The 15,404-nt window shown below is 37.0% G+C and overlaps 1 protein-coding gene and 1 long non-coding RNA gene across 10 annotated transcripts in view; both read right to left on the reverse strand.

Moving 5' to 3' along the window:
- LOC140152729 (uncharacterized) overlaps nucleotides 1-15,404 on the reverse strand; it is a 124,897-nt gene that overhangs the window by 73,808 nt on the left and 35,685 nt on the right. The window lies entirely within an intron of this gene.
- On the reverse strand, nucleotides 850-14,083 carry LOC140152724 (uncharacterized). The gene is made up of 6 exons (XR_011859042.1): nucleotides 13,442-14,083; nucleotides 10,367-10,527; nucleotides 8,412-8,498; nucleotides 4,369-4,447; nucleotides 3,857-3,959; nucleotides 850-3,435 (listed from the first exon to the last, which is right to left on the reverse strand). It is a non-coding gene; the product is annotated as an uncharacterized lncRNA (long non-coding RNA).

Genomic DNA, 15,404 nt, shown 5'->3' on the forward strand with positions numbered 1-15,404 from the left:
TTCTTGTTTAAAGCAATTACTGATCAGTTGTAAGTGAATAATACCTAAATTGCTTTAATATTACACTTTCAGATTTAAAATTTAACAATTTTATGATTTAAATGCATGCTGTTTTGATAGATCTTATTTTTGCATTATTGTACATTTGTACAACTTCACCAAGAATTTGTATTTTCTAATATGAATGTTTTGTTAACTCTTTGTTTAATATCAGCCGCCCTCGAAATAAGCCGTATCGTAATTTGCACCTCAAAAATTGCATATCATGATATAACTTGCAAAACAGATTACATAAGTAAGTAATAAACTATGGTGGTTTAATACTTAAATATTGGATGAATGGCACTCCAACTTGAAAGTTGAGGTACAAAATGAGAAATCCTTATTTCGAGCACTGGTTATTGATATATTCACTATATTCACTAATATTATTAACAAGATTTGAAACTTCCTTTGTGTTCAATTCATATTGTTTAATTCATATAGTTGGCGAAGGGTCTTGTGCGACCACCTGATGAGCTATATAGTAGTTTTGACTTCCATCATGATGTCAAAGGACCACACATAGACTTGCCACTAACCCACTAACAATAGGTCCGAAACTGCTCGAGCATTGAAGCAAGTATTTAATATGAAATTACTAAAATGAACATGAGCTTTACAATCTTAAGCTACAAAACATATCTACAATTTTGGAAGGTTCTATCTTATTTTGAAAGTCTAAGATACTAACTTGATTTTTGGTTACATAAACCAAAAATTGAATGGCAAAAAAAAATTGCATGCTTCACTTGCATCCTTTTCTACAACTACTTAGGATAGTGAGATGCACATAAATGATGAACCGGCATGTGTCACTGAAGTCACAAAGCATGCCACTATATATGCCTGGAGCTAAATAATAGTTGTTTAATACTTGATAATGCTTGAGTAGTCGTGGTCACTATAAATAATACCAAATTGGAAATGAAGGAGATGGGAGAATGTCCACAAGCAATAAACGATATGGCAGAATAAAAAGCACATTATGATATATTAGACCTGCACAATATGCTTGACAATTTCCCAGTCTGTTTCACTTTCAAGCTGGTGACCTTTCAACTTCCATGACATCTAGGGGTAGAATTTTGGCAGTCACTACATGAACCCTATTGAGTTTTTTGGAACAGATCTCTCAGAAGAATCTCTCTGGGTTCTCGGAGTAATCAACAAAATTCTGACCCTTGATTTTGTTTCAAAACATTCGAATCCCTATAGAAAGAGGCCATGGCATTTTTAATTGGTCTTTACAATCAGCGTTTTTCTATTGAACTTACGGTATAATAAAGAATCATTCTGGTTAGAGATTAAACCGGAATATTCCTGTTCACCGTCATTTTCTACTGCGCTAAATACCGCATACCGCTGATGTCATTTGCATATTTGTCGGTTGACACCCCACATCGTGATTAAACCTTTCAAAGCTTCAGTACTCCACTGCACTGTGGCAAACCGGAATACGGAAGCTGTACATGGTTTTCTATTGACGAAAGCCGGCTTTCATCTCCGGAAAAAATCCTAGTTTTATTAGCATAAATGCCGGCGAAATAGCAGAGAAAATTTAACCGGCATTCGCGGCCAAATACCGGAGGACATCATTTTCTACTGGTAACCTTTAATCCCCAAACCGGATAAAAGCCGGCATTCCAATAGAAAAATGCTGAATGAGTCATAAAAGTTATTAATCATTACATGGACATGCCCTTAAAATCTTTTACCCCCAAATAGCCAGTATCGGGGGGGGGGGGGGGGAATAAACTTTCTTTCCGATCGGCCTGATCTTATTTTCAAATACCACTGTCAGCAGGGTAGACAAGGGCAAGGGTTATTACACATGTCTTGGTTGGAGCTCTGGTTGGAGCCCTGTCCTGTTATGTGAAAATAAGATCAGGGAAAGAAAATTTATTATCCCGATACTGGCTATTCGGGGGTATAAGTTTTTAAGAACATGTCCTCGTAATATGATAATGGTGTTGTTTTTCATCCACCTTCATACCGTAAAAACTTGAGAGCGCTTATAAAACATGCTAACATGAAGAGCCTCATCCACAAAAGTGTAAAGGGTTTTTGAGAAAATCATCGATTCACATAGTTATACGAACAAGTAAACCTGCAAATGTGTATCTCAACCCCATTAGCTCAGTTGGTAAAATGCAGGACTGACTTTCATACAATTTCATGTTTTCAAAAGTGCTCGATATAGTAAGCACATCTGCTAATTATTGAGTTTTTACGGTACTGGTTCCTGCAAAGTGAATTCGTTAAAAAATATATCATTGAAACAGCAAACTACTCCTCATTCCAGAAAAGTACAGAACAAATTTTTTGAATTAAAAAATATTATCCTGAAAATTATCCATGAAACATAGCTAAATCCTAATCCTTTAGTTAGTCCTAACCGGCAATGAAAGTAAAATTTTTATATTTGGTCAATATTGGGAAACAAGGGCCAAAACATGCATTTTTGGGGCGTTTTTCGAACATTTTCTTATTCTGTGTCAACAATCAAGCCTAAAGACTTGGGTACAGGCTAAATTCAAGTTATGCATTGATTCTAATTTTTGGAAAACACATTTTTGAATCTTTTTCGTAAATCCCATAACCCTTTGCGAGTACACCTGAACACTCGTCATTTGACGTCACGCTGACTTGCAATGCGCACTAACGATGTTCCATGAACGATGTGCGCATTTGTTTTCAAACCACCCGTGAGCTTTGAGACAAACATTTATTTTTGTTGGCCTAATATTAAAATTAAGAGCTAACTCTTACCCTACACTCAAGATTTTGTCGGGGATTTTGTATGCTTAGACTTGTGCCAAGACTTACAATTTTGTGACTACAATAATGGTAAGAAAACATGCAAAATTGCATGTTTTTGGACAAATTGCAAAAATATTAAACTTTGACTTCTATTGCCAGTTAGGACTAACTAAAGGATTAGGATAATAATTTTTTTTTCCGAAAAAATTAGTTCTGTATTTTTCTGGAATGGGGAATAGAGAGTAATCGCACAGCAACATATATGAGGTTCAGCATAAATTTACTGTTTACATAATTTGTGACCAGTACATGTAATTCTTTTCAAACAAAATTTGTGTGCAGTGTACAAATTATTTTGATTTATATAATCATATAATTATCCATTACTATGTTCATTGTCTGATTAATATGATTCTTTTGTTTTGCTTTATCAGGAGAATTGACCAGCAACATATTTTCTACAACCCTGCCTTTCATTGCAATAGCTGGAGGTTGCAAAAGATAAACAACATCTTCCACTTGATGGCTTTAGAGATAATCTCCCTTTGCTCCATGTGGCCAATTTAAGGATTTACCAATCTCTACTTTCTCCATAAATCTGACCTGGACTGTGTCATCTGTCCTTTTCACAACCTGTATACAGATACAGAAAAATGAGAATATCACCACTTTAGAAACTTACAAATGTGACAATAAGCCATTACATTTACATTAATACATTCAGCAATTATTTAGTGCTCATCTTGATATGGTGAAATAAGGCTCTGAAGGTCACTGCCCTGGTGATCAACCAATGAAGAACTTCTCTTGTGTACATGCCGGGCCGGGATGCCGGGTGTACGTACATGACATGATACTGTGGTATTTGGGTTTATGTCAAAATATAATTGCAGTCAAAGCATGATGTTATTTCTTTTTAATTACAATATAGATACATATCATTTAATACATCAATTTCTTGGTGGCATCAAACATATCACAGTTTAACATTATAGTGATATTTTGTTAAAATTTACTAAGATCATTTAAGAATCATGATAGTCATTATACTCACACAAGCTATATATAGATAATTGTTGTTGTGACATTGCCTCTCTGACCCAGCTGGGGCACCTTCACAGTAACAAAATCACCAGTAGAACAAAGTGCAGCATTACCTATCAAAAAAAAAGTTGACTATTTTGATGAAAGGAATTTCTTCTTGAGATATGTTCGATAAAGAGTACATTGCATTGCAGTTAGTTAATTTGAGATTAAAGAGATTTTTAAGTCAGTACACATAGTTGGCAGTGGTGATACAACCCACCCTTTTTATTTTATACCCTTTATACCAAAACTATTTTGCACGTAAGTCTATGGAAAGCTATTTTGTGGCATGTACCCTCAAGATTCTCCCCTTCAGGTCTGCCTTTGTTTTCAAGCCAACCTTACGAAAAGGCTGACATTTTTGATGGTGACTGTGTGTTGGCTAGATCTAGTACCATTTCAGCATACTGTTCCGGACTACATTTTGAGGAAAAAATCACCAGACTTTTGTGATAAATTTGAATTTTAAAATTTACGTACCTTCTTTGGCATAAAAGAATACATTTGCATTCGCTGCCAGCTGTCTAGCCTGAAGTAGTATTCACATTCAATGTAATTTCTGTAGACAGAAAAGTAAAAACACATTAAACACATTTCGCCTGATGATCGTTTTAGAAACGTGAAACACAGTGTAGCGAGTCCAATAAATGCTGTATTGACATATGTGTAATAAAACACATTAATATATGTTATGAAGGATTGACCACAATTACCAATCCACCCAATCTTGTGTGATTTATTGGTGCTTGTCAGCATGCTTACTACATCAGCCTTTTTACACATAAACAGTACTTGAATCACTAGTCTTGCCTGCGCTTTCGCCACCATTGGCTTCACAGATATTTGAAAATCTTTCATAAAGTCTCTATCAGTGCATTATTTGGAGCACAATATCATCAATTATAAGCTACAAATATTAGATCTATTACCCCACTAACCTTACACCACCACCCACTATTACCACCCAGACAACCCTACCCCACCACCACCACCCAGACAACCCTACCCCACCACCACCACCCAGACAACCCTACCCACCACCCTAACCTGCCACCCACTATTACCCCACTAACCTTGCACCACCACCCACTATTACCACCCAGACAACCCTACCCCACCACCACCACCCAGACAACCCTACCCACCACCCTAACCTGCAACCCACTATTACCCCACTAACCTTGCACCACCACCCACTATTACCACCCAGACAACCCTACCCCACCACCACCACCCAGACAACCCTACCCACCACCCTAACCTGCAACCCACTATTACCCCACTAACCTTGCACCACCACCCACTATTACCACCCAGACAACCCTACCCCACCACCACCACCCAGACAACCCTACCCACCACCCTAACCTGCAACCCACTATTACCCCACTAACCTTGCACCACCACCCACTATTACCACCCAGACAACCCTACCCCACCACCACCACCCAGACAACCCTACCCACCACCCTAACCTGCAACCCACTATTACCACACTAACCTTGCACCACCACCCACTATTACCACCCAGACAACCTTACCCCACCACCCTAACCTGCCACCCACAATTACCCCAAGTAACCTTGCACTATACCACCCACTATGCACTATTACCACCCAAATAACCCTACCCCACCCACCACCCTAACCTGCCACCCACTATTACCCCACTAACCTTGCACCACCACTCACTATTACCACCAGACAACCCAACCCCACCACCCTAACCTGCCACCCACTATTACCTCACTAACCTTACACCACCACCACCCACTATTACCACCTAGACAACCCTACCCACCACCCTAACCTGCAACCCACTAGGGACGCACCATTGGATATTATCGGGGGGCTAGGGAGTTTGGGTCAGGCAGAATTTTTTTTCGCTGACTTCGGAAGCAAATTTTATTTTTTAGCTTTTTTCAATTTTAATTTTAATTTTATTGTATACCTTTGTACAGAGCTGGGTAGGGAAAATATTTTTTTACTCATCATTGAGGCAAATTTTTTTACTGCACTACCACCCACTATTACCACCCAGACAACCCTACCCCACCACCTAACCTGCCACCCACTATTACCCCACTAACCTTACACCACCACCCCCTATTACCACCCAGACAACCCTACCCCACCACCCTAACATGCCACCAACTTACCCTGACAAGGCAACAACCCTACTCCATCACCACCCTTACCCCCGCCACCCACTATTATATAACCACATCACCATCTACTATTACCTCAGCACCTGAGACAAAAAACAACAACAGGGATCGGAATTCACCAGTGTGCAATGAGCCAGGTCTGTTACGGATTTATGTGCATGCATGCTCAGATCAAGCAACCCAATTTTCTGCTCAATAACTAATTGTACCTAATGTGCATGAGCAGTCCAATTAGACTGGCGCGACATTTAAAATGACCTCGCTTGGATCAAAACAAACTTGACAGGATGAACGATGTGTATGTGAATTGGGAACAAACTTGTGCTTCAAACTACATATTATTGAGACTTACATCATGATTTGTAACCATTGCAATGCAGGGGGGTACTACACCCCTGGCCAAATTTGTGCCTATTTTTGCATTTTTATCAAAAATTATAGCACATTGGTGACAGGTATTAAGATATGTATATTAAAGGGGCTAGGACTACAACTACTACACTGAAAATTCAGGAACTCAGGGCAAGTAGTTATTGATCAAATATTGGTTTTCCCTCAATTTTGACTGTAACTCCACAACTGTTGTCTGTGCTGAAATAAAATTTCCAGTGCAGTAGTTGTAGTCCTTGCCCTATAATATACATATCTTACTTGTCACCAATGCGCTATAATTTTGAGAAAATGCAATAATAGGCACAAAATTGGGCAGGGGGTGTAGTTCTTAAAGAAATAATACACCATGTCATGGGCAACTTAAAAATATTAATATGTAGTTTGAAGCACAAGTTTGTTTTGGACGCATCGTTGTTAATCGGTGACGAACAACGGTGAAACATGATTGAATCCCTAAATCACCACCTTATCCTACCCCATTACCCCACCACCCTCACTATTTCCCCACCATGTACCTTAGGGACGCACCATTAGATTCTCAGGGGGGGGCATGGGAGTTTGGGTCAGGCAGAATTTTTTTTTTTCGCCTCCAAGAGCACCAAATTTTTTAATTTTTTTCAATTTTAATGTAAATTTGTATACAAAGTTGGGTGGGGAAATTTTTTTTTTTACTCATCAGTGAGGCAAAATTTTTTGTCTCACTAGTGGGCAAAGTTTTTTTTTCCTCACTAGTGGGCAAAGTTTTTTTTTTTCAAAAACTCCCATGCCCCCCTGGAAATCTAATGGTGCGCCCCTTACCCCTCTTCACTTTACTCTATACATTCTTTGGTCCTCTGTTATTTCGGAAAACCCAGTCACATCATCGCATGTGAATATTTCTCTCTTGACTCTTGGAATGAATTTTAGTAACTTACATAAATAAAATTTCCACAAAAATTCTTCTTCCCCATACCTACCAACCAAGCATTAAAGACATTGTTTAATACTTAGTGGCAGCTCTCACGGGGAAGTGGGGCATTTGCCCCCCCAGTATATTTCTTTCCCCTAGTTTTGAGGCAAAAACCCAAATTACATACATTTCCGCTTTTTGCAGCAACATTTGCACAAACTTTGTCAATTCCCCCGAAATTCACTTTGCACCCCAATTCCCCCCTGAAAAAAAATTCCTGGTGCCGCCACTGTTAATACTGTGTATTTCCTGACAAATACAGAGCAGAATATGTCGAGATTTTAACCGCATGTTAGCTAAGCTCAACTGATGGTTTGATTTGGTTTACACAATGCATTTCACATTAAGTTAATTTTTAATTGTAAATATATTGAACGGTTTTTTTTTTTTAAAATTTGCTTACCGTTGACCCTTAATTTTGGATTTACTGTAAGGGTCCATTTGGATCCCTTAAAGGAGGATTTCGTGATCCTAGCATCCTCTTTTTATGACATTTTTCAGTAGATATCCACGAAAAAGCTTATTTCCAAAATTTCAGTTGATTCCGATTTTGCGTTTGCGAGTTATGCATGATTATGTGTATTACACTGCTCCATAGACAATGTGTTGTAATTTCGTTCTGGTGCACCAGAACGAAATTCAAATTTGGCGATATTTTTGCTAAACGAATAAATCTGCAAGAAATATTTGGTACATAAACATTATGTAGCCAGAGGTATCCAGTGGTCTAAAAACCTAAACTTTTTTTGGGAAAAGTGGGGGGATGAGGCTGTGGATCACGAAATGCCCCTTTAATCTTTGACATTAATGCTACCCCTGGCTGGCAATGGTTTGTCTAGATAGCATTTCCAAATATTTTAAATTCCCTAAAAAACATGGACAAAAGTGAGTCCTGGTAAGCTCAGAGTAAATCCTGGTTCGAGCTAACATTTGGTGAACCAGGTCCATGACTCACTTTTTTCTCCAAAACTGAGTTCTGGACGAAAAGCAGTTAATTTCACCCTTGACTTTACCTTTTGTTTTAGTTCCTCAGCAATTTCTCTCTGTCTCTGTATAATGTTTGTCAACTTTCTTCAATTGACTGAGCTAGTCATGAAGATCTGAAATAATAAGAACATGGGCAATGTGATTATTAACTGCATAAAAGTTAACTTTTTACTTTGGGAGTATATGAGGTGAGGACCAGACATATCATTTTGTGGCATGATGTCCTACATATACCCAGGCCAGTGCAATGTAGGTGATGCGATCAAGCAAAATCAGTCGGAACATTTCCAAAGATATGAGCAATTAAGGAGTTTCCAAAACAAGAGGAAAAAAAGGAAATATTTTCTTTGTTTAGCTATATCTCAAAATCAATATTTCCGAGTTCCGACTGATTTTGCTTGATCGCATGATTCGCATCACATAATGTTGTTTAAAATTTGAAACACAAAATGGTAAATCAGTACAATAATGCACCATATTGCTCTCAAAGGTGCTAGATAGGATGTGTGATGATATGATGGTATCAGTGAGACACAATAACTATAAATCTCTTGTTTTTGAGACAAAATGTTTCTTTTTGCTATGTGACTGTACACCACAAATGGGCTGTTGGCGGCAATTTCACTTTGTGAAATAATGGACAAGCATTTTTTGCTCAAAATAAGCTTTACACTGATATATTAAGGGTGCACACAGCACACCAGTAAATCCTCCATTGACTTTCTGTACAAACATGGTCCGGGAAAACATCATTTTCTTGACTTCAGAGCGACTCAGCTCTTCAAAACTTACACTTTCTGCAAGTTGAAGGTCAGCTGAAGACATCTAGTCCAGAGAAATCATACGAAGTCCATCGGTTTTTTTCAGAAAATTGATAACTAGATCACCCTATATAATATATAGCTTATGGCGACTCACAAATAGCTTGCTGTCTCTGAAATGTACATTTTAGGAGATTCCTATTTACTGGTCACTGGTGTGCACTCTAAAGAATTTTTATGTTTACATGTTTTAAATATAATATATCATAAATTTGGATACTGGTAAACATAATTAGACAGGTTTGATTCAATTTTGAGGGTTTTTACTATGCATAAGCTAATTTACATGGTATCATATTTAGCCTTTTTTGCTATCTACTGCTGATAGCAATGACAAAATTACACACTTAAATAGCTTGATCAATACACTGTAACGACAAAATTACACACTTAAATAGCTTGATCAATACACTGTAACATTCTTACATTTTATTGTTCATTTGCAAATGTTTTTATACATTGAATGATAGAAAAATTGTATTAAAATATTGCTTGAATTCAAAAACAAATGCCTGAATCTATTTTCTGTGTACTTTTTGTTTATTTGTATAGAGTGGGGGTCCAATGAAGGGACTTGGGCATGTATTGCATACATACTTTGAGTCAGGGTTGTCACTACACTGGTCGGTGCCGGTCGGTAGTAACCAGCACTCAGGCAGACCAACCGGCACTCAAGGGAATATGACTTATGAGGACTTTCCAACTGGCACTAAAGTAGAGAAATTGTACTTTTTACTCTAAAAACAGCTAGAAAGTGACGCATGAGAGTATTTTGGACAAATATCATGGAAATTTAGCCGGCACTAAATTCAGTCTAGTGACAACCCTGCTTTGAGTTCAAAACAAGGTATATTGTACACCTACTATCTCCCCAATATACATTGCTTGAGAAATTAGGCCGACATTGAGAGGGTTTTTTTAAATTGTGTTAGTGAAGCACTTGCAGGAAGTTGCAGCATAACTAAAGAGCATTTTATAGGCCTACATGCATGTATATGAGAGTTGCAAACTATTATATCATTTCTCAAATTGTTACTGGATGCAGTACGTGTAGTTGGCTGCAAGTGCTTCACATAGCCACTGGTACTGGCATATGGCAGTTCACACTCTCTCTTTCTTTTGAAAGCCATGTAAGAGGCTCTGTGACTGTGTGCACTCACCAAGACACTGTCCCCTCCAATTGTCAAATGGACTCTGCCATAACCACATACATTGGTGCACCCATTCCACTCCATTCTTGTTTCGAATTTGCCGCTCAATTCTCTGTTGCAGATTCTCAAAGAAGAGTGCAGGGTTGATTTCCTTGGCCATGTCAATATCTCTATGTGCAAACAAACATTAAAACAAACAAATTGATAAAATAGAGTGAAAATTGGTGTTTGTGAAAAAAATAAAAAAAAAAAATTCTGACTCCCAAGGGGGAAACCCTTCTTGGGCACCCCCCAGTGTGCCTCACCAAATATTTTTCAATTTTCACCCCACCCCCATGTTGAAAATCTTCCTAACGCCATCTTAATTAAATCCTGTGTCTTAAAGCTGCCGCGCGCGTTAGTAAAATCGTGCGCGTTGTCCTCTTTGAAAATCAAGAAATTCATTTTTTTTATCTCTTTTTTTTATTTTTTTTTTACAAAAAGGAGAAAATAAAACTCAAAATTCGTATTTGATTTCAAGTTTTCGATTTTTTCGCAAACTTTGGACGCAAATATAATAAAAGAGAAGAATAATAGTTTGTAGCAGTGACTACTATCACTACAGTGATGTATAATTACTGAGGTAGAACCGATTTGCCACTTTAATATACATCATTATTTCCATAGTAGAGGCGCAATATTTATATTTTTGAATAGAATAATAGGTTCCCTGATTTGGCAATTCCAAATTATGCCTTATGAAAGCTAGATTTTTACACATTTTGAAATTTACAGGAAATCACAGCTAGCAGCTAGAAGTGTAAACAAATAAGTTTCCTGCAGAGAGAAAATTTGAGAGTAAATATTTTTATTTTTTTTTCTTTATTTTTTTGGGACAGGTTTCAAATTCTCGTCAGAACATTTGTTTACCAAATTTTTATTTTAAACTTAAAATATAAATTCTATGGTGTTACTATAGAATAATGAGTAGGGATTTCATTTCAATTAGGCACATTTTCAAAGAATCTACCAGCAATAAATATTAATCGGCGGGTGGTTAAAAAATTAACGTAAAAATAAAACCAATACATCTGGCATAAATAATTTAAAAGCGTAAAGCAGGCTCTCGTTTGCACATGCATGTCAAGAAGCCAGTGTGGTCTGGTTAATCAAGCTAACTTTAAAGACGCCCTAAATTGAAAATACATGGCCTAATGCAATATGTGGAAACAACAGCCAAGATTTTGTTTTTGTTAATGGAAGTTTATATGAACAGTAACATTAATGTGGCGACTCAGTGAATATTAATATACATCCACGGCTCAAGTACGGCCAAGTGATAGGATTCCCCAGCCTATAAATGTGGGCATCCTTAATTACTAGCAAACCACAGCCATGTTCACGGCCCATTTTACTGGTTGGAAAATCCCGGGTGAGTTACAACATAATCCCGGCCCTCGCCCCGGTAAAGTCCCAGCCCAATTTCTTGCCTGTGAATACGAGCTGATCATAGGACCAATACGAGGAAAATCATGATGGTACGGTAACGGTACCAATTAAACTAAAAACTATCCATTTTGGCCCCCTCTGTGGGGCACAGTCCTGGGGCACAGTGTCATTGCGCACCCGCTACATAATAGTACATATGCCCCATTGCACCATCTTTGTCTGCGCCTGTACCACACATGCATGATACGGTCTTGGAATAATTTGCTAAGAACTGTTACCTTTTAACTTAAATCTTTTTTGCATCTTCACAAGGGGCAGGCAATTGTATTTATTGGTAACAAATGAGAAGGACATTTTCAAAATACTCTTCAAAATCTTTTGCACAGGCCGATTTGACTCTCACAATGTAATTAGGAAGTCAGGTTCCCATGATTCATATATCATCATCACATGGGCACCTCAATCGACCAAAAGAAGCTGCATGCCATAGCATCACATGGAACAGGCATGACCTACAAGCAAATAAAGTAATTCTTGGCCAAGCTCGAGCGTAATGCGTACCTGTTGCTGCCATCAGTGTCTGCAATAAGTGCGTAGCAGTAGCAAAATGCTACACAATTTTCATCATTTGCTACACAATTTTGGAATGTGTAGCAATTTTGTACCATTCATAAGCATTCACTCCCAAATTTGGTGAGCTTATTTGCTACACAAATAAAATTACTTAATGCGGACCCTGGGCCGGCTGCCATGATGTAGCGTATTAAGCGTGTACTACCAGCCCCGACGTCGATGTCGTCAATGTGTGTCACTCCATATAACATGATAAAAGAAAAGATTTTTCAAGGAAACCTACATTTATGTTGTCTATACTTCACTTGACCCAAAATGATTTTTTTTGTGTGATGAGACAATCGCACATGGAATTTTAGAGGATTGTGATAGTGAGTTCCACAGAGAAAAGCTGCACTCTCAAACATGAGACTATATGCTGTGTCGTTATTTAATTGATGCATTAAATGTTGGCTGAATTTTTTTTATGAAAGTCAAAGTTGACAAGATGTAACTTTGCTATGGAAAGTGCTATATGTCTATGACAAAACGGTTTTCAGTTTTGGTTTTCTTTACTCAAGGAAGGGCTTTAATACTAGCATAAAAATGATGCGGTTTGATGGCAAATTTGAATTCACCTTTCATACCTACATCATTACCATGATTACATGGCCTGGACCTGGTCATGTGGTGATGTCGTCACATTTGTTGACAAAATTAATAACCTTGAATATACCAGCATGCCAGGGGAGTCCAAACCACTTCCCTAAATGTTAATGTGCCAGCAAAATTCGCAAGCGTTTAAACCTCAAAATTAATACAGCACAGTTCTCAATGCACACTGACACCATGCATGCATGATTGACACACGCACATTGAACCCATTGAACATGATGAACACTGAATGTGAAGTACTGTTATTCATGAAGTAACATGGATGTATGGTAAGCTTATGACCATCCAATGCCATTGATCATGACTTGTGCGCCGAAAAGCCCTCAAAATCAATTTTACCGATGCCCAAATTCCATTGAAATTACATCTGCACCCTCTTTAGATTTTACTAAAATAATAATAATATTGAATAAAACCGACAGTACTCACCAATCCTTTAGTTTTGTTTTCCCGGTGATTAGCACAGCGTTGACATATCACATCTGCCGTGTTTTCTGTTTACATCCCCTCGATGACCTTGAAATTTGCGTTTTTTTCACAATGACGCGCGCCGAAAAAAGGTCATGGAACGTGACAAAACTGTCAGAAATTGATTCTTTAAAATTATGTATTTCACGAAATATGATTGGTCAAAGTGGGTCACGTGATACATCGTTGCATACCCCTTCGTATTATTAGTATGGTAAGTAAGATGCTGCTGACGTCACTGTAACTCTTGTGTAACTCTTAGTCGTGAAAATCGCTTAGCAAATTTGGCATGGAAGAGTGTCATACATTCAAATTATAACATCTCAGCCGTGATCTCACCAGATGTGCTGCTTTGTCGCCGAAGTCGCCAACAGAGGGCAGTATTTAATTCTTATTAATAGAATGATACTGCCCTCTGTTTATCATTTTAGCGATCGATAGAGGGGGGAAATAGGCAATTTCTAATGACAGTGGGGGTATAACAGTAATTTATACATTAAAAATACACATTTGACACCATTATTTTTATTTTTATTAGAATTTTAATGAGTTTTGTTCAACATAATTCGGAGAAATTGACGGATAATACAGGTTTACCTAAAGCTCTTGCTTTGTCTAAAAGAGATAAACCTATAAACATTGTATAGTGGTCCCATGAATAACCCGTAATCTTTTTTTAACTTATAACTTGCACATGTTGTTAAGGGATCTAAAATGAGCATTTATTGCGTTTCGACAGTATTTTTTTTGGTACATGAGAGCACCTCAGACCTATCGAATTGCATTCTGAATACGAAGCATGTCTTTCTGATATCAAATAATTTTCATTTTTTGAAAATCACAATATAAATACAACTTTTATGACAAATTATACAAATTTGATATTTTTCAAATTTTTGATATATAACAGTCCTCGAAGTAAATTATATAAATCTAATGACATATTCTTAAAGTGTATGTAGCAGGGAGGAAAAGCCGACGGTCAATTGAAAAATTTGACCTTTCATATTGAAGATATGGATTTTTTTTCCCAAAAGACCTAATTTTTGTTGGTGTTTTGGGAAAAAAATCCATATCTTCAATACGAAAGGTCAAAATTTTCAATTGATCGTCGGCTTTTCATCCCACCTTCATACACTTTAAGTATAAATCATCAGATATATAAAGTTTACTTCAAGTACTGTTAAATATCAAAATATCAATTTTAATGATTTGCCATAAAATGTGTATTAAATTGCGAATTTCAAAAATCAAAATTATTTGATATCAGAATGACATTCTTCGTATTCAGAATGCAATTCGATATGTCTGATTGCTCTAATGTCCCACAATAAATACTGTCCAAACGTTCATACCCCAGCCCTTAATATATATTTTGTAAAATATTCATTGAGCGTGGTTAAAGTCTTTTTCATGCTTTCAACACTCAAAGTTTATTCACAATTGTCAATATCACATTGTCAATTGTTTTTCCTAATAATTGCTTTTCACATACTGCTACATTAACAAGAAAAACAATATTATGCGCACTATTTCGTGAAATAGCGATAATAACTTTTACCATATTCATTATCTTATAGCAAAGCGATACATAAAATGTCAACAGTTTCATCATAAACACACAGAATTATATACATTAGTTGCACCATAAACACATGACCCAATGATTAAAAAAATGAACACACATTGTTATCTACTTGAAGACTTGGAAAGAAATATATGTCTTAATTAATTACTATTTCTTATCTTATAAGAGACTTGAATTTTCATGGAAAAAATGGCATGTATAATAATTGTAGATCGGTAAATTAAAAGTTGCAAGCGACGTAAATATTTTCCAGCTGGTATTAAAATCGTTTTTATTTCCAATACAACACTTTAAATTGCCCTAGTTCTTATTTCGTGTATATAGATCGTTATGCTA

This window comes from Amphiura filiformis, chromosome 5 (assembly GCF_039555335.1).
Source record: "Amphiura filiformis chromosome 5, Afil_fr2py, whole genome shotgun sequence".
In the NCBI taxonomy this organism is placed as follows: Eukaryota; Metazoa; Echinodermata; class Ophiuroidea; order Amphilepidida; family Amphiuridae; genus Amphiura; species Amphiura filiformis.